This window comes from Notolepis coatsorum, assembly GCF_963971535.1.
Source record: "Notolepis coatsorum genome assembly, chromosome: 14".
Taxonomy (NCBI): domain Eukaryota; kingdom Metazoa; phylum Chordata; class Actinopteri; order Aulopiformes; family Paralepididae; genus Notolepis; species Notolepis coatsorum.
In genome coordinates this window covers 19,030,353-19,056,678 of record NC_140178.1, presented here as the reverse complement: position 1 = coordinate 19,056,678, position 26,326 = coordinate 19,030,353, and positions in this window count along the sequence as shown.

Genomic DNA, 26,326 nt, shown 5'->3' with positions numbered 1-26,326 from the left:
AGCATCAGATTGAGGAGGTGAGAGATGGTTGAAGCAGCATCAGATTGAGCAGGTGAGAGAGGGTTGAAGCAGCATCAGATTGAGGAGGTGAGAGGGTTGAAGCAGCATCAGATTGAGGAGGTGCTACTATACTACACACCAAGATTCTTTACTGAATTCTAGGGTTGGGTACCGAACTCTAAAGGTACCAACCAAATGACGTCGGTACTACAGAATACACAGATCGCTGTGCCACATTTCAGTACCTTGAGAGCAGGTTGATGTCGTGCAATTGTCATTTCATAATGCACATTAATGTGAACGGTGAATGGACAGAACATTAGAGTTGGAACTCATTTGAAGTGCAGAGTCTAAACTCACATTTCTATTAACAAAAGAAACCACGGGTTATTGCTGTATTTTGATGATATTGAAAATTCTCTCTCTCTCTCGCTCTCTCTCAGGACCTCCTGACTGTGACCAAGGCTCTGCTTAACTCGAGTGGAGACTTCTTGGTCGCGCTGCGTCTCCTCCGAGCTCCCTGCCGCCGCCTCCCGTGCTGGAGTTGCCATGACGACGGCCTCCTGCTCTCCTCCGACCCTGCAGACCGCCAGCAGCTCGAGGAGAAACATGGACAGGAGGGCGTGGCCAAGAGACTGGCCTTTCTTGACCTGGTGTGATCAAACACCGTCAGCCACTGAGCTCAAACACAGTCAGCCACTGAGCTCAAACACAGTCAGTCACTGAGCTCAAACACAGTCAGTCACTGAGCTCAAACACAGTCAGCCACTGAGCTCAAACACTGTCAGCCACTGAGCTCAAACACTGTCAGCCACTGAGCTCAAACACAGTCAGCCACTGAGCTCAAACACAGTCAGCCACTGAGCTCAAACACAGTCACTGAGCTCAAACACAGTCAGCCACTGAGCTCAAACACAGTCAGCCACTGAGCTCAAACACAGTCAGCCACTGAGCTCAAACACAGTCAGCCACTGAGCTCAAACACAGTCAGCCACTGAGCTCAAACACAGTCAGCCACTAGCTGACTCCACATGTATCGGAAGAGGCATGTGGTAGTTCTACACCCTCCCTAGGCCGACAGTGGGGCAATACACGCAACGACCAGGAAGGGAATTGGCATAACGACTAAATTGGGATGGGAGCAAAAATACAGAAAAAGTGAAAAAAAAATACAAAAGAATAAACACTGTCAGCCACTGAGCTCAAACACAGTCAGCCACTGAGCTCAAACACAGTCAGCCACTGAGCTCAAACACCGTCAGCCACTGAGCTCAAACACAGTCAGCCACTGAGCTCAAACACAGTCAGCCACTGAGCTCAAACACAGTCACTGAGCTCAAGCAGTCACTGAGCTCAAACAAATAAAAACTGGAGTCTTTATTTGTAGCACATTGCTACATCGTCATGCAGCGACACACACATGCAAGATGGGCAACACATAGAACACATACACACACAGAACACATCCACACATAGAACACATGTACACACTCACTTTAAACAAACACTCACTTTACTCACTTTAGACGCTTTAACACTACATTATATTTATCTATTATTAACACTTTCTGTGCCAAAAACGTCATACAACGGGTTTCAAGTTCATGCGAATTCTGACAGATCACGGCGTACAACGTTATTTTGATCATATTTCATATTTTCGCCATGGTATTCATATTTCCTTCACAGAGCCTTGTCTGATGCTGTGGGACTCGGCACAACTCTGCAACGCTTCACTACTGCCACCTGGTGGATGATCGGCGAGTTGCCAAACCGGAAATGCCGGTTGGATATCGGTGCGTCTCCTAAATAGGTCCGGCCACTCGCTTAGCGTTGCGGGACTCAAGACACACGTCCATGTGTAGCGATCGCTGCCATAACTCAATAATCAACATGATTTGGGCTGTTATTATTATTATACAAACCGGAAATGGATCGCCTCGATCCCCATCAAATAACTGGGATCTTTTTGCTCCAGTGTCATCGCCCAACGGTAAGAGGAGGCTGCCGTGACTTTCAGCATTTTTGTTTATTATTATCCATGCAAACTGCTCTGATCTATATATCACCCATACTACATAAATCATTTAACGACGATCACGGAATTATAAACAATAATAAACAACAAATAAACAACCTTACCCTAAGTTTTGTACCTCATTTCTGCATTGTACCTCACTGCTACTCATTTTACTCTCTATTGTATATATGTATATTGAATATTCGTCTTTACTTACTTTTTTCTTTTTTTTACTGTATGAAGCACACTCTCAGGGGCTCATACAGAAACGAGCATTTCATCCTAAAATATCTGTATTTTATTGTGATAAATAATAAAGAAACTTGCTCCTGTCCGTCTTTGTCAGGGACGTGTTAGCGATCTGTTATTTCTTTCTTCTTTTCTTTTTTACTTTATTTTTATTGTTTTTTTTTCTTTTCTATTAGCGATCTGATCTTGTAATTCTTCCAGTGTGGGAGTCGTGAAATGTGTGTGTTTTGATCATGTGGCTACAAGATGTACATGCTCTACATGGGAAGCTTCCATAAATAAAAGGCTCTGGCCTTGAATACAAGTCCGCTGTAACTAGGCGGTCCTTCAGGTTAGTAGCCCTTTTATGCGTAAAGTGTGGAGGGTGTTGGAAGCGGTCATTTAAAGTTCTACAACTCTTAAAAGTATGTGCATTGCAGTTTGTGGGGTATCACTCTGGAATGGTCTGGATGCGAATATAAAATTAAGCAAAAATATCAATACATTTAAAGGTAGCTATAAACAAGCACTTGTTGACACATATAAGAGAGAGGAGCTTGAGCAGTAATGTGACTGCCTATTATTTTTTTCTCATTTGGATATTTGGATATATAAAAAACTACTTTTATTTTATTTTTATTAAATTATAATGTCAAATATTGTAAGGAAGGGGCAGGGCTTGATAAGTTGTTTTACTTCCCCCTGTTCCTTCTCGAGCACTTATTGTATGGAAATAGTCTTTGACTATTTACCTTTTTGTTTTTTGAACTTGTTTTGTGTTTCTATGTTCGAGACAAATAAAAAATCAAATCAAAATAGAATGTGCCAGTGTTTCAATACTGTGGACTTAATAACGGAACTAAATGGATAAGTAAGGACACAATTGATGGTGCCTGGTGTTCTGTTTCTTTCTTTCTTACGGAATAGTTGTTTTCTTTCAATTTGATTTACAGTGGCCATGGCGGAGTTAAGGCACTGCTTTCCTTTGGGTAGCCCTTTTCATCAAATCTTCCCAACATACTTTCACTTTCGGAGTGGAACTCCTCCTGAGAGCTACATATATACGTTTGAGTCTGTATAATTGACTTACAGGCAGGCTTTTCTTTAAAGGCACTGGGTGGTGACTAGAAAACTGTAGGAGGTTGTTTTTATCCGTTGGTTTTCTGTAGATAGTTGTGGTGATTAAGTTATTAACTTTAGTTAGTTTTACGTCTTGGAAGTGGATGGATTCTCGGCTCTTTTCCATGCTGAAAGTGATGGATTCTACACAAGAGACAAGAATGATGACCGTTCTACCTCGTTCCCTGACCAGACCACGAAAATATCATCGATAAATCGAACAAAGTATTTGATATGGGGTCTATATACGCGGATGGGGATCCCATAGCAGAACCATATTCCTGTTGGTAATAGGTATTTTCAAACATAAATAAATTTCTATTCAGTGTACATTTCATCGGTTCCATGATAAATTCATGCGGAGGTGTTTGGTCTGGGTGTTTACCTAGAAAATGGTTCAAAGCTTCTATGCCAAGGTTATGGTTAATGTTGGAATATAACGAAGTAACGTGTAAGGTTACGAGAATATCACTGTCACCAATATTTCTGACTAAATCTAGTTAGAAAGTCAGATGTATCTTTTTTTTTTGACCAAATCTTTTTATTTTCATATTTTCAAACAAGAAACAACACAGCACAATAATGACAATATTACATAACAGACATCCAAGAACACAAACTAACACAACAATGACTAGACAATAAATTAGACCTATTATATATCGGATACACAACCAGTCAATACAAGTTGTCACAAAGAAAAAGGATAACAAAATAAAATCTTTACTATAAAAAGTGCTTACCGAGCCCCCTCCACCTCCAGGTCCAGCAACCGCAAGCCACAGCCCGGCCCCCCCGCGAGCCAAAGCACCACGCCTCTTTAGCGCCTCGACCCGCAGAGACCCCGAACCGCGGCCCACCCCAGCCAGAGCCCACGATCACCAGACCCAGATCAGAAGGGGGTCAGAAAATATACATAGGACCAATATTGAATGAAAAATAATAAACAAAACAAAATTAAAAATACAAAAACACCATAACCATCAACATACATGAATATTCGCTCTATTCCCCCCCCCCCCTCAGGACCCCAACGTGAGCCATCAATATAATACCTTATCCAGTACTTTCAGTACTTTCCAGAGTCATATGTGTTCTTTTAGTTTTTCCACCACGGCCCACCAGACCGCAATATTGGCCTAATTTTTTATCAAATTTTTCTTAACATGAAAACAAGACAACACAATACAATAACCATAATAACAATACACAAAACTTCACAGGGAGATAACAGAGCAATAATAATAAAAGAAATAACAATTTATAAAAACAGAGTACAACATTTCAATTTAAAGGGGTACTATCTTACAATTGGCCTTTCCCAGTATTCAGTACCGTTTCCCGGCCGTGTGGCTCTATATCAATAAGACTTGTGTCTCTAATTCTCATATTGGCGCACTCTTCCAATTCCCCTCACAACCCTCACCCTCACCAATCTGAGTCATCTCAAAACGTGCATATCAGTGATGTCAGAGATTCCCAGCTGCATAACAATGTGGCAATTGTCACCAGGCCACACAGTGGTTGGAGCCCAGCCTCAAAACGGCTTAAGATCCTGAGGTAGAAAAAACGCTGCCCCTGAGTACCCGACCAGAGTCAGATGTATCTTTTATATACGAGGGAAGTTTCCAAACCAGTGGTTGGATGTGATGGTCTACAAACTTAGAGGCATTCTCTGTGAGGGACCCTCTCCCTGAGATTATCGGTCGGAGTGGAGGGTCGTTTGGACATTTGTGCACCTTGGCTAAACCATAGATGACTGGTGTGATAGAGAACTCATCCACCAGGAATCTTACTTCTTTTGCAGTGACCCATTTATTTTCCTCAGCTCTTTTGATTATCTGTTTCAATTCTAGGTTGTAGTTATTCCTGGGATTCAGCAATATTCTCTCATAATATTTTGTGTCAGTCAACATCTCTTTGATTTTTTTCACTGTATCTAGATGTATCCATTATAGAGATTCCACCGCCTTTGTCACAAGCCTTAATGGTGATATTTCTGTTCTTGGCTGGTTGGTCTGCAGCCAATTCTTTTCGGTTTGAGAGACGTTTTTCTCTCTCGCTATTAACACTTTGATTACCAGCCATGCGGTGCGCCTTACCCCCCTTGAATGCCACCACCCACTTCAATGATAGCGCTCTCATATTTGTGAACGCATAAACTATGTCTTAAATTATTATATGTGTCTAATCTGGCCGTCGCTTATCAATGACTTGTTTGCAGTCAACATTGTCGAAACGGATTGTTTTTTTTAATCGGTTCATTTCCGTTTTATACCATTTTGAAAAACCCTCGTTTTCTTAAGTTTCAGGAAAATATAAAGATTCTGTGATAAACGCCCTTTACTGGAATATTCTGGAATACACAAAAAACGTTGTAATTTTTCGGCCTATTTATGAATAGTTTTCAAATAAACGCTAGATTATGGATAGTATATGTGTACTTATGCACGCTATATAAGCGGGCTGAAAAATCGAATCTCTTATTTCCTGATTGCACACACACACACACACATATGGCACACGCTGATATATCTGTGAAAATAGCTCCGATTATCCCAAGACTGGTAAAATAGATTCCTTACCTCAGATCAGATGTTCTCAAAAGATTATTCCAATTCCTGATCGCCATTCCAAATATCGATCGCGTTTATTGATCCAGCGCTGGGTACTGGAAATATGTATTCCACGCTGTTTTGCAGCTCGGCAATGACTTTGATCCCCTCGGGTGGCTTGCCGGAGAAGTAAAATGAGGACGCTGGATTCCCCGGCCCCCCATGTGTTTCATTCAGTCTAATCCAATGGGGTGCAGTACAACAGGGAGAGACGATAGGGGGCGGTATTTTCCCAATGGAGCTCAGAGAGAGTTTGCAGCACTAACGTGAGACTAGATTGATTGATTACTGTTTATAATCCATATTCCAGCCGGTGAGAGAAGGAGAAACTCGCGTCATTGTTCGAGAGAATATCAATGGAAACTAGTCAACATGTCTTTGTGCACAAAGGGGAGATAAAAGGCAAGTCAGCACTTCTGAATAATAGTCGAATATTCAGGGTGCTACATATATATAATATATAAATAAAAAACTAATAAAGAAACTTGAACTAAACTTGAACTATGAATAGCATTTCTGAATCAAATCCCTATGGTGACCCTCTTTTATTGCCGTGTCAAATAATGTATTTTTCCTTTTCCTTTTCTCTTCAGGGCCTGGGAAACTGATGGGGCAAGCTATGATATGTAAAGAATGACTGTGTGGACAGCCAGACATTTTTGCATTAACTCATTCAGCGCCTAGAGGTCGCTGTTTACCGTGTGGTAAGAAGGCCAGCACTCTGTTCAATGGGGATAATGTCGGTGTTTGCAAGTGCTAAAACTATATTAAATATTATAGCTATGGATCTAATAAACATGTCAGTGAGTTTCTTCCGGTCAACATGCAAAAAACATAATTTTTTCATACATACATTTCCGTTTTATACCGTGGTGAATATGAGTATAGTTTTAGAGTGATCCTGTCGAATCCCAATAAACTCCAGCAAACGGCGCTTCAATGTATTTCCTTAGAAATCGTGCCATTTGTCGCTTGATTTATGAATCATTCTGAAATAAACGCTAGATTGTCTGTATTATGTTTCATCATGCACGCACGAAAGCGGGGGGAGGAAAAGTCGCCCCTCCGTGCTTTGGTCGGCGCCAACGGCACGCACACACACACACAAGACACGTTGTGATCGTTACGAAAAAAACATCGGATTAACCCAAGATTGGTAACATAGAGTCCTAACCTCACATCTGATGTACTGCAAAAAGAATAATCCAATTCCTGATCGCCATTCCAAATATTGATCGCGGCCGCCTGTCCAACGTTTATCAACCAAAACACATGAATCCACGGTGCTCCCAGTGTCCCCAATCCGTGTTATAACGTTAGTTATGCCCGAGAAGGAAAACCCGGACCGGACTTCTTAGATCGATGCACAGCCCAAACCAGAGGGATTCCAATGATGTGCAATACCGGCTGCGGTATTGGCCTTTTGCGAGCTCAGACCCATTCCCAATGATAACATCAGGCTGGATGAAAAATGAATGGATATAGCTAATAAAAGAAATAGCGATTAAAACCCGACTTTTCTCGTGATTGGCGCTCAACTACCGGCGAGATAACCAGACTTTTTTCGCCATTGCCGCAGAATGAGTTAAGAACGTTTGGGGACAAGCTGCCACTGAAAATGTCACAAGCATCTTGGGAGAAAACCTCAACCCTTCTTTTTTTTCTGTATTTTTCACCCATCCCCAATTGTAGTCGTTATGCCAATTCCCTTCCTGGTTGTTGCGTGCATTGCCCCACTGTCGGTCTGGGGAGGGTGTGTAGACTATCACATTGCCTCCTCCGATACATGTGGAGTCGCCAGCCGCTTCTTTTCACCCGACAGCGAGGAGTTTCCCTGGGAGAACGTAACGCGTGAGAGAGTCTCATGCTATTTCCCCCAGATCCCCTCCCTGATTCGATCCCAGAGTCTCTGCGGTGGTAGAGCGCTTAGTCCACTGCGCCACCCAGCCGCTCCTCAGCCCTTTTGTTTAATCTCTGCTCTCATGTTTGAGCCATTTCTCTGCACAATAGTGTTTGTGATGTTTGTCTTGTGTTATGTAATAACTTGACAGGACGACCAGACTTAGTCTAACATCGACTCCCTCATTTAATGTCTCTTCTCCAGCTTCATGCATATACAGAATGCCGTCTCTCGTCCCACATCCGGGTTACTTCCAGTACGGGTACCCGCATAGCTCAATACACTACATCTCCCTTCTTAAGTTCCACATTCTTCAGACATTATTATTATTTTTTTTTTTTAACAAGTTGTCAACAACTGAATAATCACAGAACATAGTGAGAAATAGTTCTTGGAAAGAAAATAATAAAACTAAGCACTGTGGGCCTATACGGCACATAAACAACCAAAGGTGCCTCCTGCATTTAAAACAACACAAACTGTAGTTTTTGTAACCACAAAGTCATCCAGTGAACATTAAATGAATCAGTTACAGTGCACCATAAATGAGCAGAGTCCCCTTTTTGTTTCCCTACTCTCTAAACCTTGTTGGAGTTTTGACCAGTCTCCCTGATCTAGTGCGAAACGGTTGTGCGATAGAGTCAGTAGTGTCACTGCTTCCCTGTGGAGTGTGCGCTGGGGTCTGTGCATGTGAACTGTCCTGATCAACAAACCTTGGGTTGTCACAGTTCATATCCCCATTCACATCTTGCTTCTTAGCAGCAGATGGAAACTCTCTCTCAGCAGTCTCCCTGAGATGTCTCCTGTTCCTTCTGAACATCCTTCCTTCAGGTGTACGCACCACATAGGAACGTTGTTGTTCGTGCTCCCTCAGAACTACAGCTGGCCTCCAAGAGTCTCCAGACTGCATCCTCACATTCTCTCCAGCACGCAGCACAGGTAGGTGTTTAGCGTGGCGATCATAGTAGCTTTTTTGTTTAGCTTGCTTTTCTTTCAACTTGTTGTGAACATTAAGTACACCTTCAGGGGTGAGCAGTGAGGTGGACGCTGGCAGTTTTGACTTCAACCGACGCCCCATCAGCATCTGGGCAGGTGACAGGCCCACACCTTCCAGTGGTGTATTTCTGTATTCCAGAAGCGCTATGTAAGGGTCACCAGACTTTTTGAGCATCCTTTTAACAGTTTGCACAGCTTTTTCTGCCTGTCCATTTGACTGAGCATAGTGTGGACTTGAGGTGACATGACTGAACTCCCAGCTCTCTACAAAGCTCTTGAATTCTGCACTGGCGTACTGAGGGGCATTGTCACTGACCAGAATATCTGGAATCCCGTGGCTGGCGAATATGGACTTCATGGCAGTTATAACACCCTTACTGGTGGTGTCGGTCAGCCTCATTATCTCTGTGTACTTTGAGAAGTAGTCGACACATAGCAGATATTCTGAGCCCTTGCTATGAAACATGTCGGTGCCAACCTTCTCCCATGGTCTATTTGGCAGTGGATGTGAGATCAGTGGCTCTTTTTGATTGCTGCTCCTGTGCTCATTGCAGACAGCACACTGTGCTACAACTAGTTCAATTTGTGCAGACATGCCTGGCCAATAAAGCACATCTCTGGCCCTTTCTTTACATTTGACCACTCCCAAGTGTGACTCGTGTATCTTGTCCAGCATCTGTGGTCTCAGTTGCTGTGGTACAATGAGTTTCTCTGATTTGAACAGTAGACCTGAGGCAAAACTGATCTCCTCTCTGAATGTCAAACGGCTGCACCTTATCTGACACAGCAGACCTGTCCTTAGGCCATCCGTGCATTGTCATGTTCTTTAGTTCCTGCAGTACTGGGTCTTGTGCAGTTGCATTCCTGAACATCTCCTGCTTTTCCTCTGATATGGGCAACTGTGGTGTGATCCAGTTCACATGCAGTTCCTCTTCCAGAAGATCCTCTTTCTGCTCACGTAGATAAGCACGGCTCAATGCATCTGCAATGTGAAGCTCCTTTCCTGGCTTGTATGATACTGCAATGTTGTACTTTTGAAGCCGCAGCAGCATTCTTTGCAGTCTCAGGGGAGCCTGATGCAGTGGCTTCTTGAAAATGCTTTCTAGAGGCTTGTGATCGCTTTCGACCTTGACCTCTCTGCCATATAGATATTGATGGAACTTCTCACATCCGTACACTATGGCTAGCAGCTCCTTCTCGATCTGCGCGTACCTGCATTGACAATCTGTGAGTGCCCTTGAGCCGTATGCCACAGGTCGTTCATCCTGCAGTATCACAGCCCCGATGCCCTCCGAGCTGGCATCCACAGACAGCGTCACAGCCTTGTTTACATCATAGTATTTCAGAGTGGGAGCTCCTGTGATCAGCTGCTTCAGCTTTTCAAAGCTCTGACGTTGAGGTTCCTCCCAGTGCCATTCTGTTTCTCCCTGCAACAGCGTCCTTAGAGGTGCAGAGATTTCAGACAGATTAGGAATGAATTTAGCTAGATATTGAATCATTCCCATGAACCTCATTAATGCTGGCTTGTCAGCAGGTGGAGGTATTTGTACAATGGCTCTTATCTTCTCATCATCAGGCTTTAGTCCATCTGCGCTGAGTGTATGGCCAATGTACTTGACCTCTGGCATCCTGAACTTGCACTTGCTTCTATTGAATCTCAGGCCGTTCTCATCTGCTCTCTGCAGCAGCTTCACCAGCCTCTGATCGTGTTGCTCTAAGGTGTCCCCCCACACCAGCAGATCATCAATGATGTTGACCACACCATCTAACCCCTCAATCATCTGGGCTACAGCTCTCTGGAACACCTCGCTCGCCGACGAGATGCCAAAGGGAAGCCTCTTGAAACGGTACCTCCCAATGGGTGTGTTAAACGTGCACAGTTTGGAGCTCTCTTCATCCAGTTTTATTTGATAAAATCCTTGGTTTGCATCTAACACAGAAAAATATTTTGCATTTGGCATGCGTGACACCACTTCCTCCACTGTGAGGAGTGGATAGTGTTCTCTTCGTATTGCTGTGTTCAGATCTTTAGGATCCATACAAATCCTTATCTTCTTGGGCGTGACTACTGTCACCATGCTGTTGACCCACTGTGTTGGCTCAGATTGCCTTATGATTACATCTGACTGCTCCATTTTGTGAAGCTGTTCAATCACTCTGTCCCTCAGAGCAACTGGTATCCTCCTAGGTGCGTGTATCACTGGCTTTATGTCAGGGTCTATCTTGATGCTGTGTTCACCTGGTAAGCAGCCAAGTCCAGAGAAGAGATGCTCATAGTCTTTCTGCATTTTGTCTTCTTTCTCTCCTTTCTCCATGCTATATAGCCTTTTGACCATTTTCAGCTTTGTGCTGGTCTCTCTTCCTAGAATCGCTGAAGCATCTTTCTCTATCATTTCAAAGTCAATCCTGTGTGTTTTACCTTTATACAGACATGTGACTGATGTTTTGCCCAAGGGCTCCATCTTGTGGCCTGAATAAGTCACTAACTTGCACTTGGATGCATGCAACTTGTCGTGAACATGTAACGTGTGAAACGTTTTGGCTGACATGACGTTACAGTCAGCTCCTGTGTCAATTCGAAATGTGACTCTTTTCTTGTTTATTAGCAGCTCTTCAGACCATCTGTCTTGGTCCCTTTTTTCCTTTTCAATTTCTTTAATGCTTCTCATCTCTACTGTTCCAACGAACATTTCCTCTGTCTCACTGTCACTGTCCTCCTGATTCTGTTCCACAACATGCATTTTCTTATTTCTGAGTTGACTGTTTGCACGACACGTTTTTGCAAAGTGATTTTTCTTATCACATTTCCTGCATGTCTGTCCATAGGCTGGGCACTTCCCTTGTTCATGTTTGTATCCACATCGGTCACAGTCCACTTTCCTTTCACTACTCATTGGGCTTTCTTTTGTGAAGTTTCCTCCTTTTCTGTATGGCCTTGCTGTGCTAACTTTGTGCACTTCAACTTCCTCATGTAACGCTTTCATCTGGGTGAATGTTATTTCACTGGCACGGCACACATCAAGAGCTTTTTCTAACGTGAGATCCGCCTCTCTGAGCAATCTGGCTCTTACTTGATCGTCACGTATCCCACAGACAATTCTGTCACGTATCAATGAGTTGTATAGGTTGCCAAATTCACAGTCTCTTGCTTTATTTTTCAGGTCTGTGACATATGCATCTATAGTTTCTGACGGACCTTGTACACGGGTGAAAAACATATGCCTTATGTATGGCATATTCTTCCGAGGCTCACAGTATTCTTTGAACTTCCGTTTCAATATGGCAATCTGGTTCCTCTGCCCGTCCGCGAACACAAACGTGTTACTCACTTTTATGGCTTCGTCTCCCGCCACATGTAGGAATGTCGCGCACTGCACTGTTTCTGACTTCTCTGCTACAGCTACTCCCGTAGCGACACAGAAAAGCTCATAACGCTGCAGCCACGTTCGCCAATTCTCCGTGAGATTCCCCTCCAGACTCAAATTCGGCGGTGGCTTAAAGTGTGCCATTCTTGCCGAGTTTCCCAAGTTTCTTCTGACACCATGTGATGTTTGTCTTGTGTTATGTAATAACTTGACAGGACGACCAGACTTAGTCTAACATCGACTCCCTCATTTAATGTCTCTTCTCCAGCTTCATGCATATACAGAATGCAGTCTCTCGTCCCACATCCGGGTTACTCCCAGTACGGGTACCCGCATAGCTCAATACACTACAGTGTTTGCACCGTCTTCACGATTTGGTCAGTAACCCGGATGCGCGGACATTACGGCGATACTGGGATTTAAACATTAGAATGGATTGCACACTGAATGTTTGATTTAAGTAAACTTTTTCGGATTTTAGGATGTCTAAACTACAGAAAAGTTCAGGAAAGCGCGTGGAAGCTGCTAGAACATACAGAGAAGGAACGGTTTGGCCCTCTTTCGAAGTGGGTTATGCTTAGAGTTAGTATTAGGGTTAGGGTTAGGGTTAATCCTAACTCTAAGCATAACCCACTTCGAAAGAGTGCCAAAGCATAACCACTTTGAAGCAGAGAATTATATATGTACAAGGCGGAAGAGACCATTCGGCGCTAAACCAATCAGAGAGGGTCTTCGCTTTACACGGCTAGCCAATCAGAGAGCGTCTTCGCACACATAGGCTACGGGAAAAAATCACGCTCGCGCTGTATAGCTGAGCCAGCTAACCTAGTATGGACTATCGATGTCACTCGGAAGCTGTTAATCTTTCACTTCTTGTCCTGGTGGGTGAGTAGGCTACATAAACACGACACTCAATGCAGACACGAACACTATACAGCCTATCTTTCCACGTGTCATCCACAATAAGCAGCATACAACCTTCTAATTGTTTACCATCAGTAGCCTACTTAGCCGACAGGCTAACCAACATACATACTAGTTAGCTGCGTTAGCTGTATGGCTGATGCAGTTAGCCTAGCAGGAGCAACGGAATGAATGAATGAATGAATGAAAACTTTATTTAACAGATTGCAGAATGGGTACAGACAGTACGGCGGGGATGCAGACCAGAGAAAGACGTTTGTCTTGTTTACATCAGGGTCCCCCATTTTCAATTCATAGTGACATTTATGACATGCACAACATATATGATATTATATATGTGATCCCGGACCATGGTAGCATATTAATCACACGGAATACGCTGTTCACAGGTACCACAGACCATGGCTGTAGCTAGCTTTATTGCCATAACAACAACGCCCAAAGCGGCCTGAGCTGCCCTCCCCCTAGAGGGCAGGAGTAGGAATGGTGAGGTAGTCAAACACCCACAGCCACATACATCACACTCATCCCCTCTTAATTGTATTGCTGTCCCCACTTCCAAACCCGGTACCTAATATAGTGATAAAGTGCCCTCAGACCTCAGCTCGGAACTAGGCAAAATCTGCATATGGCTCGCCGACAACAAACTATCATTACACATGGGCAAAACAGAGTCCATTCTCTTCGGTTCAAATAACAAACTCAGCAAGACCGACGGCTTCTTGGTTACAGTGGGTGACAATATTATCACAAGGAAAGATGAAATTACCTACCTGGGTTCCATCCTAGAGGCTAATCTTTCCTGTGACAAAATGGCATCCAATGTAATAAAAAAAAAGTCAACCAACGAACGCGATTCTTGTACCGGATCTCCTCTCTGGTAAACAAGAATACCCTGAAGACTCTAGCAGGAGCACTCATTCAAGGGTACTACGACTATGCTTGCACCTCATGGTACCAAAGCACCTCAAAGGCACTAAAAAACAAATTACAAACATCTCAAAACAAGCTAGTCAGACTACTGCTTGACCTGACTCCTAGAACCCACCTCACCCCTGCCCACTTTGACAACCTAGGATGGCTTAGAGTAGACAACAGAGTACAGCAACTTGCAATGGGCCTGGTCTACAAGATACACTACGTGACCAAGGTACCCATGTACATGTCAAAATACTTCCCAAAGGTCAGTGAATACCACGATCACAACACCAGAGGGAGCTCCACAAATCATGTAAAACCCAGATTCGGCTCAAACAAGGGACTAAACACGTTTCGCAATTATGCCACATCAATGTGGAACGCCCTACCTAAAGCTGTAAAAGAATGTGAATCACTACCCACTTTCAAAAACACTCTCAAAAAACACCTACGTGAGACTGCAATTCGAAACTGGCCCCTATAAATGTCCTAACCTAGTTGTACAGTAAATTACCAAGTAAGGCTTTGTCAGTATTCCAATGTACAGTGTAAAATGTGTGTCCCCTACCCAACCCCCCCCACCTCCAATGTACAGCCCTCACCCACCCACCCAACCCCACCCCACCCAACCTCCTCCAATGTACAGTTTCTACGCCAAATGTATATACACTCTTTTTCTGGACACTTTTGTATCACAAACAGTACTGTATTTGCAAATCTGATATGTCATAAATGTATAGATGTAGCAGTACTGTCTATCTGTATGTCATGTATGTCATATATGTTATGATGAATTGAAAATGGGGGACCCTGATGTAAACAAGACGAAAGTCTTTCTCTGGTCTGCATCCCCTTAACAATTGTATGTATTGAGCTGTACTGTACTGTACCCATTCTGCAATCTGTTAATAAACTTTTCAATCAATCAATCAGTGCCCCGGAATGACCCCTCATAATATAACACCAAAATACCATAGTGCAATAAAATAACCCCCATAGCCCAACTGAGTCTGTCAGAACGTCCCACTCACAATGTGAGGCGATCAGGGGGCCTGGTTACCCTCACCGGGTACCTCCTACTAGTCTCTGTGGATGTTCTGGTTGGCTCTGAGTCAGTTGCCTCAGTGTGCGTGACTGAGGGACCGGTTAGGGAGGACTCTTGTCCGCCCGCTGGGGAAACGGTCACTGGATCTGGCATAAGGACTGTCGTAGTTTGTGCCAATGGGGCTGGTGGTATTGGCTCCCCTGAAGTGAGTAGCATCGGGTCACAGGCCTGCATCTGTTCTGTGTGGCGTTTCCAATGCCCCGAGCCGACCCCGACTGTGTAGGACACTGGCCCCTCCTGGGAGACCACCACCCCAGGGGCGGTGTGGCTCAGGGGTAGAGCGGGTTGTCCAATGATCCAAGGGTTGGTGGTTCGAATCCCGCTCATGTCCATCCCACTGCCGTTGTGTCCTTGGGCAAGACACTTAACCTACTTGCCTCGTATGAATGTGTATGCATGTGAATGAATGTTGGTGGTGGTCGGAGGGGCCGTAGGCTAGGGCTGGGCGATATGGCCTAAATATGATATCACGATATTTTCTGACCTTTCGGCGATACACGATACACATCACGATGTTTTTCCTTTTTTCCCCAAACAATTCATTATGAGGCTTACCAAGACAGTATTTGAGTTTGCAAGCGAACATTAAAGACAAAAGACTCATGCATTTAGCATTTTTATATTATATATTAGATTTAGATTATTGGATTCTTAGATTATATATTTAGCATTTTAGCCTTTCGTTTTTTTAGATTATATATTAGATTAGATTTAGATGATTAGATTACATATTGTAACTATTTATTTATTTACATGTATGTATATATTTATTATTTGAACGGCTTAAGGCTATATCTGTACTTGATGTTTGTTTGTTGTGTTGCATACTTGAAATAAACTTCAATCAAATCAAATCAAACCCCCCCCTCTTAAAAACAAAAACCTGTGTTCATGCTAAAACTGAAACAAATGTCCTACTCTCCTAAAGAAAGAAATACATAGCAAACATGACTCAGTTATCCAATAGTGCTGCTGCTTTTTATTTTGTTAAAATCTTTTAGTTAATAAGACTAAAAGACTACAATATATATGACTACAAGGGCCAGAAGCCGACTTCATGACGGCTTCCTGTCCTCTCATTTAGGGCTGGGCGATATGACGATATTATATAAATATCGGGTACAGTTCATTAACGATACACCTTTTCAACGTATCGTGGATATCGTGATGTTTTGCCCAAGAGGATTGTGTCGCGTCAATCTGTCCACACGTTACTCGTTCATATCTCAGCCTGTGCTGAGATATGCCCATTCCGCGGTCTGTTAATAAAGTTTTCAATCAGACAGATGTATGGAAAGGCTTTTATTATAACATTCGTTGTAGTAAAATCATTATGCCTCATTTAGTCATCCTGTGAAGCACTGGTCTCCTACTCGACGGCCGCGGGGAGCTAACGTTAGTAGCTCTGTTGATGTTCAGTGTTCACTTCAGCACACGGGACATTCAGGAAGTCAAAAAATAATAACGCTTGCCGATTGGTGCTAAGAACAGCAGGGCGGGTGCAAGCGGTGTGACGTCATTGGCAGACTCGACTGTCAATCAAAATGATTATGTTTCCGTCAGAATGAATGAATGAAAACTGTATTAAAAGGTTGCAGAATGGGTACAATACAGTACAGGAGGATGAAGACCAGAAAAAGACTTTCGGCTTTTTTACATAAGGGTCCTCCATTTTCAATTCATCAAAACATTTAGAGACATACATATATACAGTAGTTTCATAAAAATGCTAAAATGCTATTTATTGATTGATTGATTTAAAACTTTAACATATTGCAGAATGGGTACAGTACAGCTCAATACATACAATTGTTAAGGGGATGCAGACCAGAGAAAGACTTTAGTCTTGTTTACATCAGGGTCCCCCATTTTCAATTAATCATATTTCATATCTAAATCATATAATATCTCATATGCAATATATAATCTAATAATCTAAATCTAATATAAAAATGCTAAATGCATGGGTATTTTATTTTGTCTTTAATGTTAGCTTGCAAACTCAAATACTGTCTTGGTAAGCCTCATAATGAATTGTTTGGGGTAAAAAAGAAAAACATCGTGATGTGTATCGTGTATCGCCGAAAGGTCAGAAAATATCGTGATATCATATTTAGGCCATATCGCCCAGCCCTACTCTCATTCCATTTCCGGTTTTCCGGTTAACGTTACATTTTCAACAACAGATTGCTGCTAATTAAACACTTCATGGAAACGGAGTCATGTTAACGTTATGTCGAGTTCATACGTGTAGTGTAGTATGAACTCGACATAACGTTAACATTACTCCGTGTCCACTGTTGCTGCCACTGTTGCGTCGCAGATGGATGGTTGGTACACTGTTAGCTCCGTAGCTAATCCGCTCATAGATTAACTTACCGATTGCAGTACCGTAACGTCGGAGCTTACTCCTGGGTTTCAGGGGGCATCCCTAGCACCGAGCCACTGCCTCTCTTGTCTCTGGCTAGGTGTGTGCGCTTGCGTGCGTGTATGTGCGTGTAGATGACATAATTTGGGCAAGTGTGTGTGTGACTGACTTTTTTTTTCCTGTGAGAGGGAGAGGAAAGCATTTAGCACTGCGCTTGTCTCATCTCAGCCGCGGCGGCCTCTAACGCGAGGGCAAAACATCACGATATCCACGATACGTTTAAAAAGTGTATTGTTAATGAACTGTACCCGATATTTATATAATATCGTCATATCGCCCAGCCCTACCGTAGGCGTTGATTATTTGCCACGCTTCCGTGAGTCTGCCTCAGGGCAGCTCTGGCTGCAAGTGTAGCTTACCACCACCGGTATGACTGTGTATGAACGAATAATGGACTCTGTGAAGCGCTCTGGGTCAGTGAAGAGCGCTATATAAATCCAAGTCATTATTATTATTATTACCCCTGGCATCCACTTATCCTCCCCCCGTCTATAATCACGGACCAGCACCGGGTCTCCCGATGCAAAGTCCTTGTCTCTGGTGAACTGGGCTCTGCTACCCTGCTGGACTGGCTGAGCCTGATCCACCACCGCCGCCACACTGGGTTTGAGGAGGTCAAGGCGGTAGCGGAGTCGGCGGCAAAGGAAAAGCACCGCAGGAGACTCATTAGTCGTGGCATGGGGAGCATTTCTGTAACTGAGCAGAAACGAATAAAATAAAATAATAAATTTAGGACCTGCTCCGAGGTCATCAATTGGCACACATGCGATGCATGCATGCAATTCGTATCTGCGATTAACCCATCCCGTCATCCTTCCCCCCCAAGGGCAGCCGGGAGCAGACAGGCGTCAACGTGAGCCGCGCCAGGGGACCAATCCAAGTGCTCCTGTCCGTCTTCGTCAAGGACGCCACAGCGTTAGCGATCTTGTTGTTGTGCATGTTTTTCCATTGGGTTTATCTTATCGGGGGGGAAACCCTTGCGAGCACGGGGAGAACATGCAAACTCCACACAGAAAGGCCTGGGAGATACCCCACCTGGGTAACTGGCATCATGGAAACCTGGTCCCCAAGCGGGAATCGAACCCTGGACCTTCTTGCTGTGAGGCGACAGTGTTAACCACTACACCACCGTGCCGCATATCCAGTCTGTTCTGCATTGTCGTTGATCCTCGGGACGCTTTCAATGATCGTTTTAGCGTCTGTACAAAGCACTCCGCTTGACCATTCATGGCCGGGTGAAAAGGAGCAGAGCGCATGTGCTTCACTCCATTTCCCTTGAGAAAAGACGCTAACTCATGAAATAAACTGCGGCCCATTGTCGCTGACCAGAACCTCTGGCAGTCCATGGCGACTGAACAACCCCCGCAGCACTTGAATAGTCTTAGTGGTTGTGGTGGAGCCCATCAGCTTCACTTCTGGCCACTTGGAGTGAGCATCCACCACCACCATAAACATATGACCCTCAAAGGGCCCTGCAAAGTCCACATGTATCCTCTGCCACGGAGTGCCTGGCCATGGCCAGGAGTGAAGTGGGGAGAGACCGGGAGATTTCTGGTTGCGCTGACATCATGACTGACACACTCTGGCCTGTTGTTCTATTTGAGCGTCAATCCCCGGCCACCAGATGTAACTACGAGCCACAGCTTTCATTTTAACTACTCCCGGATGGCCTGCATGCAGCTCCTGTAGCAATTGGGGTCTTAATTTTGGAGGCACAATCACCCGATTTCCCCACAACAAACACCCCTGTACCACTGAGAGTTCATCTCTTCTTGTGTAATAGGGAGTCAGTGCACTGTCCTGCCCTTGTGCCACAGGAAAGTGTCCTGACAAACTCATGTCCATCACCTGAGCGAGCACTGGATCATATCTCGTTTCCTTACGAATGTCAAGTTTCAAGTTTCTTTAATAGTTGTCATACAGAAGTACAGAATACTTTTATACAAAATGCTTCTTACTGTTACGCTCCAGAGACTGTGCAAGACAAGATAAGTATGAAATAAAATAACATAATATAGCATGTAAATTAGAAGTAAAAAAAAAAATGAGGTCAGTGTATAGTATAGACATATGTCACATATGTACAATGTTCGATGCAGAATAGACGTAACTGAGTTACCATATAATATACAATACTATGCAGTGTACTAATATACAATACTATATAGTGCAAGGCAGAAATGGGATGAGGTACAATTTACAGTAGGTGTACGAGTTGTAGTGCAAATCCTTTATCAATAAATATAAAGTGTGTTTGTGTGATCTAAAGTGTGGAGAGTGGGTGCTGCAGTGTGTTGTTTGTTTAAGTGAGTGTGTGCGTGTGGGTGTGTGTGCTGTGTGCATTTGATGGTTGTTGCATAGTGTTTATTGTTCGTTTAGCAGCCTGATGGCCTGGGGATAGAAGCTTCTTCTGAGTCTTTCTGTGCTCGCCTTAAGACTCCGGTATCGCTTGCCTGACCGCAGCAGTTCAAAGAGGCAGTTGTTCGGGTGGCTCGAGTCCTTAATAATTCTCTTAGCCTTCCCCCTGCACCGCTTGTTGTAAATGTTCTGGAGGGTGGGAAGCCCCCCTCCAATTGTGCGTTCGGCTGAACGTGTCACTCTTTATAGTCTGCTACGGTCTTGTGCAGTGCTATTCCCAAACCAGGAGGTGATGTTGCCAGTCAGGATGCTCTCTATTGTACATGAGTAGAAGTTCTTAAGGATCTTCTGACTGACTTGGAACTTCCTTAGGCGCCTGAGGAAGTAGAGGCGTTGTCGTGCCTTCTTCACAACACTGTCAATGTGTGTGGTCCATGTCAAGTCCTCGGATATGTGGGCTCCGAGGTACTTGAAACTGGTGCCCCGTCGATGCTGAGGGGGCTGTAGTCCTTGACCCCCGACCTCCTGAAGTCCACAATCATCTCTTTTGTTTTGCTGACGTTCAGGGAGAGGCAGTTCTCCTGACACCACTGTGACAGATTCTCTACCTCTTCCAGGTAGGCCCTCTCGTCGTTGGCAGAGATCAGGCCCACCACTACTGTGTCATCAGCAAATTTGACAATTGTGTTGTTGTTCCGCTGTGCCACGCAGTCATGTGTGTACAGGGAGTAGAGGAGGGGGCTCAGAACACAGCCCTGGGGGGCCCCTATGTTGAGCGTGATGGATGAGGAGGTGCAGTTGCCTGCTCTTACCACCTGGGGTCTGCCCGTCAGGAAGTCCAAGACCCACTGGCAGAGGTCATAGTTCAAGCCCAGGTCCCTGAGCTTGGCTATGAGTTTGGAGGGGACTATGGTATTGAATGCTGAGCTGTAATCGATGACAGCATTCTCAGTGCTGCATACTGGCAGCGATTCAAGGTGATGTATCAGTACGGTATCCACGACTGAACCTGGTTTGTCCTTATGCTCAACCGGCAGTGGCAGGCGTGAGAGGCCGTCTGCATTGCCATGTTCCGCCGCCCCCCTGTACTGAATCGTGTAGTTGTGAGCAGCTAATATTAGGGCCCATCGCTGTAGTCTTTATCTTAGTGGTGAAGTGTATCTTGTAGACCAGGCCCATTGCAAGTTGCTGTACTCTGTCGTCTACTCTAAGCCATCCTAGGTTGTCAAAATGGGCAGGGGTGAGGTGGGTCAAGCAGTAGTCTGACCAGTTTGTTTTGTGATGTTTGTAGTCTTTTTAGGGCCTTTGAGGTGCTTTGGTACCATGAGGTGCAAGCATAGTCGTAGTACCCTGGCCTGGGCCTTGAATGAGTTAGAGTTAAGGTGCTCCCATAGTCTAGCGGACTGTACGCGCACTGGACTCTGCGAGGTCCGCGCAGACACTTTGATCTTTCATAGTCGAGCGGACCTCCGCGGACCAATTTCCTACATGTCTCGCGCCAGTTTACACAATATTTCCCACGCTGTTCAATTACTGTCATGTCGTTGTCGTCATCCGATGTAAAAATAAAGAGTTATCTCTGTTTCCAATATTTTGAAATAAAACTGGCAGTTTTACACACCATTTTGAAAAGCCATTCAAACATCTCAAGCCCTACTCTCACTTGGCACGGAGTAAGTGGTCAGAGTAAAATGCAGGTCGATGTCAACCAAAACGCAGAGCAGCCTTATATGTGACACCAAGTGAGCGGCGGGGACGTCCGCGCATTAGAAAATTGGAGCTTCGCACTTGGAGTCCGCTTTGGGTCCGCTTTGAGTCCGCTCCGTGTACGGTCCGCTCGACTATGGGAGCACCTTTAGAGTCTTCAAGGTATTCTTGTTTAGAGGAGATCCGGTACAAGAATTTTGTTCGTTGGTTGACTTTTTTGATAATTTACATTGGTTGCCATTTTGTCACAGGAAAGATTTGCCTCTAGGATCAGGAACCCAGGTAGGTGATTTCATCTTTCCTTGTGACAATATTGTCACCCACTGTAACAGAAGCATTTGTGGGATGAGCAGCACAGCTGGGTATGTAGCCTCTTTCGGGACTGTGATGCACGCCAACATTGTTGGATGAGACTAATACACAGTCCCTTCTACGATGATGTAAACATCCTACAATTAAGTCTGTCTCGCTTTTCTCTATCAAAACACTTGTCGTACAGCTGTCGCAAAGACATTTCAAAGGTACTCACAGTTGCATGAGGATTTCGGACAGACAAACGCTAGGGATTGAAAGCTCGGCGTTGCTAATAAACATTTTAAACAATTTTAATAAACTGGTCAACAGAGCCCAAATCGGCTTTATTTGCGGCTTTGGCTGCCTGACGCGCCTGCGCTGTGAGCATCAGGCACCCAAAGCCGGAAATAAAGCCGTGTTGACCAGTTTATAACAATTATTTAAAATGTTTATTAGCAACGGCAAGCTTTCAAACCCTAGCGTTTGTCTGTCCGAAACCCTTGTGCAACTGTGAGAGTACCATTGAAATTTCTCTGTGATACTTGTACGACGAGTGTTTTACTGAGGACCAGTTCTTCAGAGTTAATTGTGAGATTTTTCAATGGTCGTATAAGGCAGGGATTCCCAACGTTTTCAGGCCGCGACCCCCGAAATAACGGTGTCGGAGAGCCGCAACCCCCACTATTATAGGAAGACAAAAAAATATCGATTTTGAAATGTATGGTTGAAACATGCAAACGTTCAAATGCACACACACTAATAAGCATTGGAGGCTTTTAACCAGGGCCGTACTGGGGAAATCATTCAGGCCAGGAAATATAGTGCAAAATATAGCCCCAGTCCGGCCACTTTTTAATTAAGCAGGGGGTCTTGGGGTCCCCCACCAGGAAGTTTTTTGTTACAAAGACTTAATTTCCTCATTTTTTTTATTTGTACCCTTTAAATGCCAGTGTTTGTGATGGCATCACAAATTATTGTTAAACAGGCTAGCATATGTATGATTAGCAACAACACTGATTTTGATGGATTTTCAGTTTTTTTGTAATGTCAGATTGAAAAAACTACTCACTCTTACCATAAGGGACTAAATTGTCCTCTTCAAAAACGCCATAAAATATATGCCACTATATGTTGAAATAATTTACCACTTTTTCTTTCATAAATATTTTATTCAACTTCAGCCCTGATCATAACACCACATATCCAATTAATTTCCAATTAATTCTAACCCTTTAAATGCCAGTGTGTGTGATGGCATATCAGGGCTGTACGTAAACCTTTTTTGCACATAGCACTGGTGCTACAGAGGTTGATAGTTTTGTAGCACAGGCCAAAATCTTGTAGCACGCCACAAGTATAAAACGTGTTATATTTGTAACAGTCACAAATGTGCCTATTGTATTTGTGTTATTTAGTTGCAGTGCCATGTTTGGCTGTCATTTTCATGCTGACAAGTTGATGTCACACAGCCAGACACGTTACATGTAAGGAATTATGGGATGTGTTGGTGTTGGATGTATGGACTCTACTAGGGGTGGGAATCACCAGTTTCATCACGATACGATATCGATTCTTTGGACAACGATACGATATTTGCCGATATCTGCCACGATACGATACAATGCAGGTGCCTGCAATCGATATGAGACTATATCATAAGCCCATTTAACACAATCAGTAACATTTAGATCAACTCAAAAAAGGTAACGAAAAAATATAATTTGAAAAGCAAATTATTTTGCTCTTCCAGACATTTAAATGAAAAACTATTTATTGTTTGAATACAAATAGACCCCCTGTTCACTATAAAGTGCCACGTTTTGATATACAGTATTGAGCTTTAAACTTAAAAAAAAAAATTGGAAATCATAACACGCAACCTAAAACCCCTTCCTCTCCCAAACCGTTCCTACAATTGTTTTATGTTGCATGATGACCATGAATACATTTATTATGTATTGTATTTTATGTTTAAATATCAACATTATCTGTCCACCCTCAGTACATTTACTATCAATATAATATACTCGCCTGACTCCATCTGATCTTTTCACACACACAATGTTGTTCTATTGTATTATGCACATCATTGCGGGCGGGACTGTATGCCGTGACAAATAAAACTCTCGTATCTTGATTTTGATGGACTTTTAGTTTTTTGTAAGGGTCCCACCTCCACTGTGTGTGTGTGTGTGTGTGTGTGTGTGTGTGTGTGTGTGTGTGTGTGTGTGTGTGTGTGTGTGTGTGTGTGTGTGTGTGTGTGTGTCGAGATAGTTATCTCTGCAACTAGAAACACTGGCCTGGCCTGCTTCTAAGTTCAGTGGCCTGACTGCATTAAAAAAAATATTTTAATTTGTTTGGAAATCCTAAAAAAAAATTAAAGAGAAAAAATGTTATCATCTCGCGACCCTCCTGCGGTGGCTTGCGACCCCCACTTTGGGAACCAGTGGTATGAGGGTAGAGCCATATGGAATCCGCGATCACGGAATCGCGGACGGAATCGCGGAATTGAGCAATAAAAATGGAATCGACTATAAAAAAAAAAAAAAATAAATTTTTTATTTATTTTTTTACTTTCTTTCTTTTATGTTGTGGGACTTGTACAGCACTTTGTTCAACTTTGTCAGTGCTGTAAAGTTTAAACCTTTTTAAATCTTAGACAAACAAAACACTTTGCTTTCATGAAATATTGTAAGCCGTCATTTGAGGCTTATAAAAGCAGCACAATGAACACAAATCTGTCAGTGCCGAGTCCGACCTCATCTTAAATAACAAACAGCATTGCTTGTTGTAATTAACAAAGAGAGGCAGAGTTGATTTTGCAAATATATATATATATTTTTTTTTTATTTTTTTTTTATAATCAAATTTTATTTTCATATTCGAATCCCATGCCCATCGAACGAAGCTTCGAAGTATTTAAGACAGCCCTATTAAATGGACTGTTATATCTTATTAAATTGTGGACATTTATTCATTCCCACTTATTAGACACTATTTCTGATGGTAAAATGAGCGTACAGAATTCTGAAATATTAAAACGGAAAAAACGGAATTTGGAAAAAAATTTAATGGAATTTGGGAAAAAATAAAACGGATTTCATATGGCTCTATATAAGGGACTGTGTATTCACTCGTCCAACAATGCTGACGTGCATCACAGTCCCGAAAGGGGCTACTGGGTATGTGGGTTGCGCCCATGAAAAATGTGACAAATCTTATTCAAACAGCTTATTCTGCTGTTGCTATTGACTCTTGTTTGGTGTTGTTTGGTGCATTGGATGATTGAAGTCTATCAATAACAAGGAAGAAACTAGACATTGGCAATTTTACAATTTAATAAACAGTCGGAAGCCTCAGTAGCGTGTGGAAGAACCATACACATAGTAGAAAAGACTCACGCACATCCCAAATGTAGTCACGGGTGCTAGACTCTAAATAGATCTGTAATGTTTGTGGAAAAAAAAGTCTGCACACAGTCTATAGTGTTCCCAAGTTTTAATGTACTTGAACACAACGTTTCGGCCTGTGGCCTTTTTCAAGTGTCAACGACATGTGAAAAAGGGTGGGGTATATATACATATACAAATTAAAGGTCAGGGTTGAGCCAGGTCAAAGTTCAAATCAATTAGCCTATAGGCTACACATTTACAGACCATATTGCAGCTCAAGTGCCTAGAACATACGGTACATAGTAACAATAACAGTAGTACGGTAGTTTAGTAGTTAAATGTGACACACCTTCACATGCCAAAATTGAGAAAAAATATATAATAAGAAAACTTAAAAAACAGAAAAATGAATAAAAGAAACACAGAATCAGGACAGAATGTGTGTATTTACAAGAAGGGTTTGATGTCAAACTCTTCGTTCAGTCCAAGAGGGGCCATAGTCTGCAGGGTGTGAATATGGTAGGTCTCTCTCTGCAAAAGTAGTTTGCCATGGTCTCCTCCTCTCGCTGGTCTCTACCTTTTCAATGCCAGTGTATCTTAATGTGCTGATATTGTGTCCTGCCTGTCTAAAGTGTACTGCAACCGGGTTATGTTCATCACCACATCTGATGTTGCTGCGGTGTTCGCTGATGCGTATTTTGAGTTGCCGGTTGGTTTTACAATACATAGCTCAGGCCACAAGGGCATTTGATTAGGTAGATGACATGAGTGGAGCTACAGGTGATGAAGCCACGGACTCTGAGGGTTTTACCATTACGTGGATGTGTGTAGGTATTACTCTTAATAGTATAGCCACACTGTGCACAGTTACCACACCCATCCGGGGTGTTATCTAGGAACGTGGGTCTGTGAGCCGTGGGTGGGCTGTAGGATCTCACTAGTTGGTTTTTCAGGTTG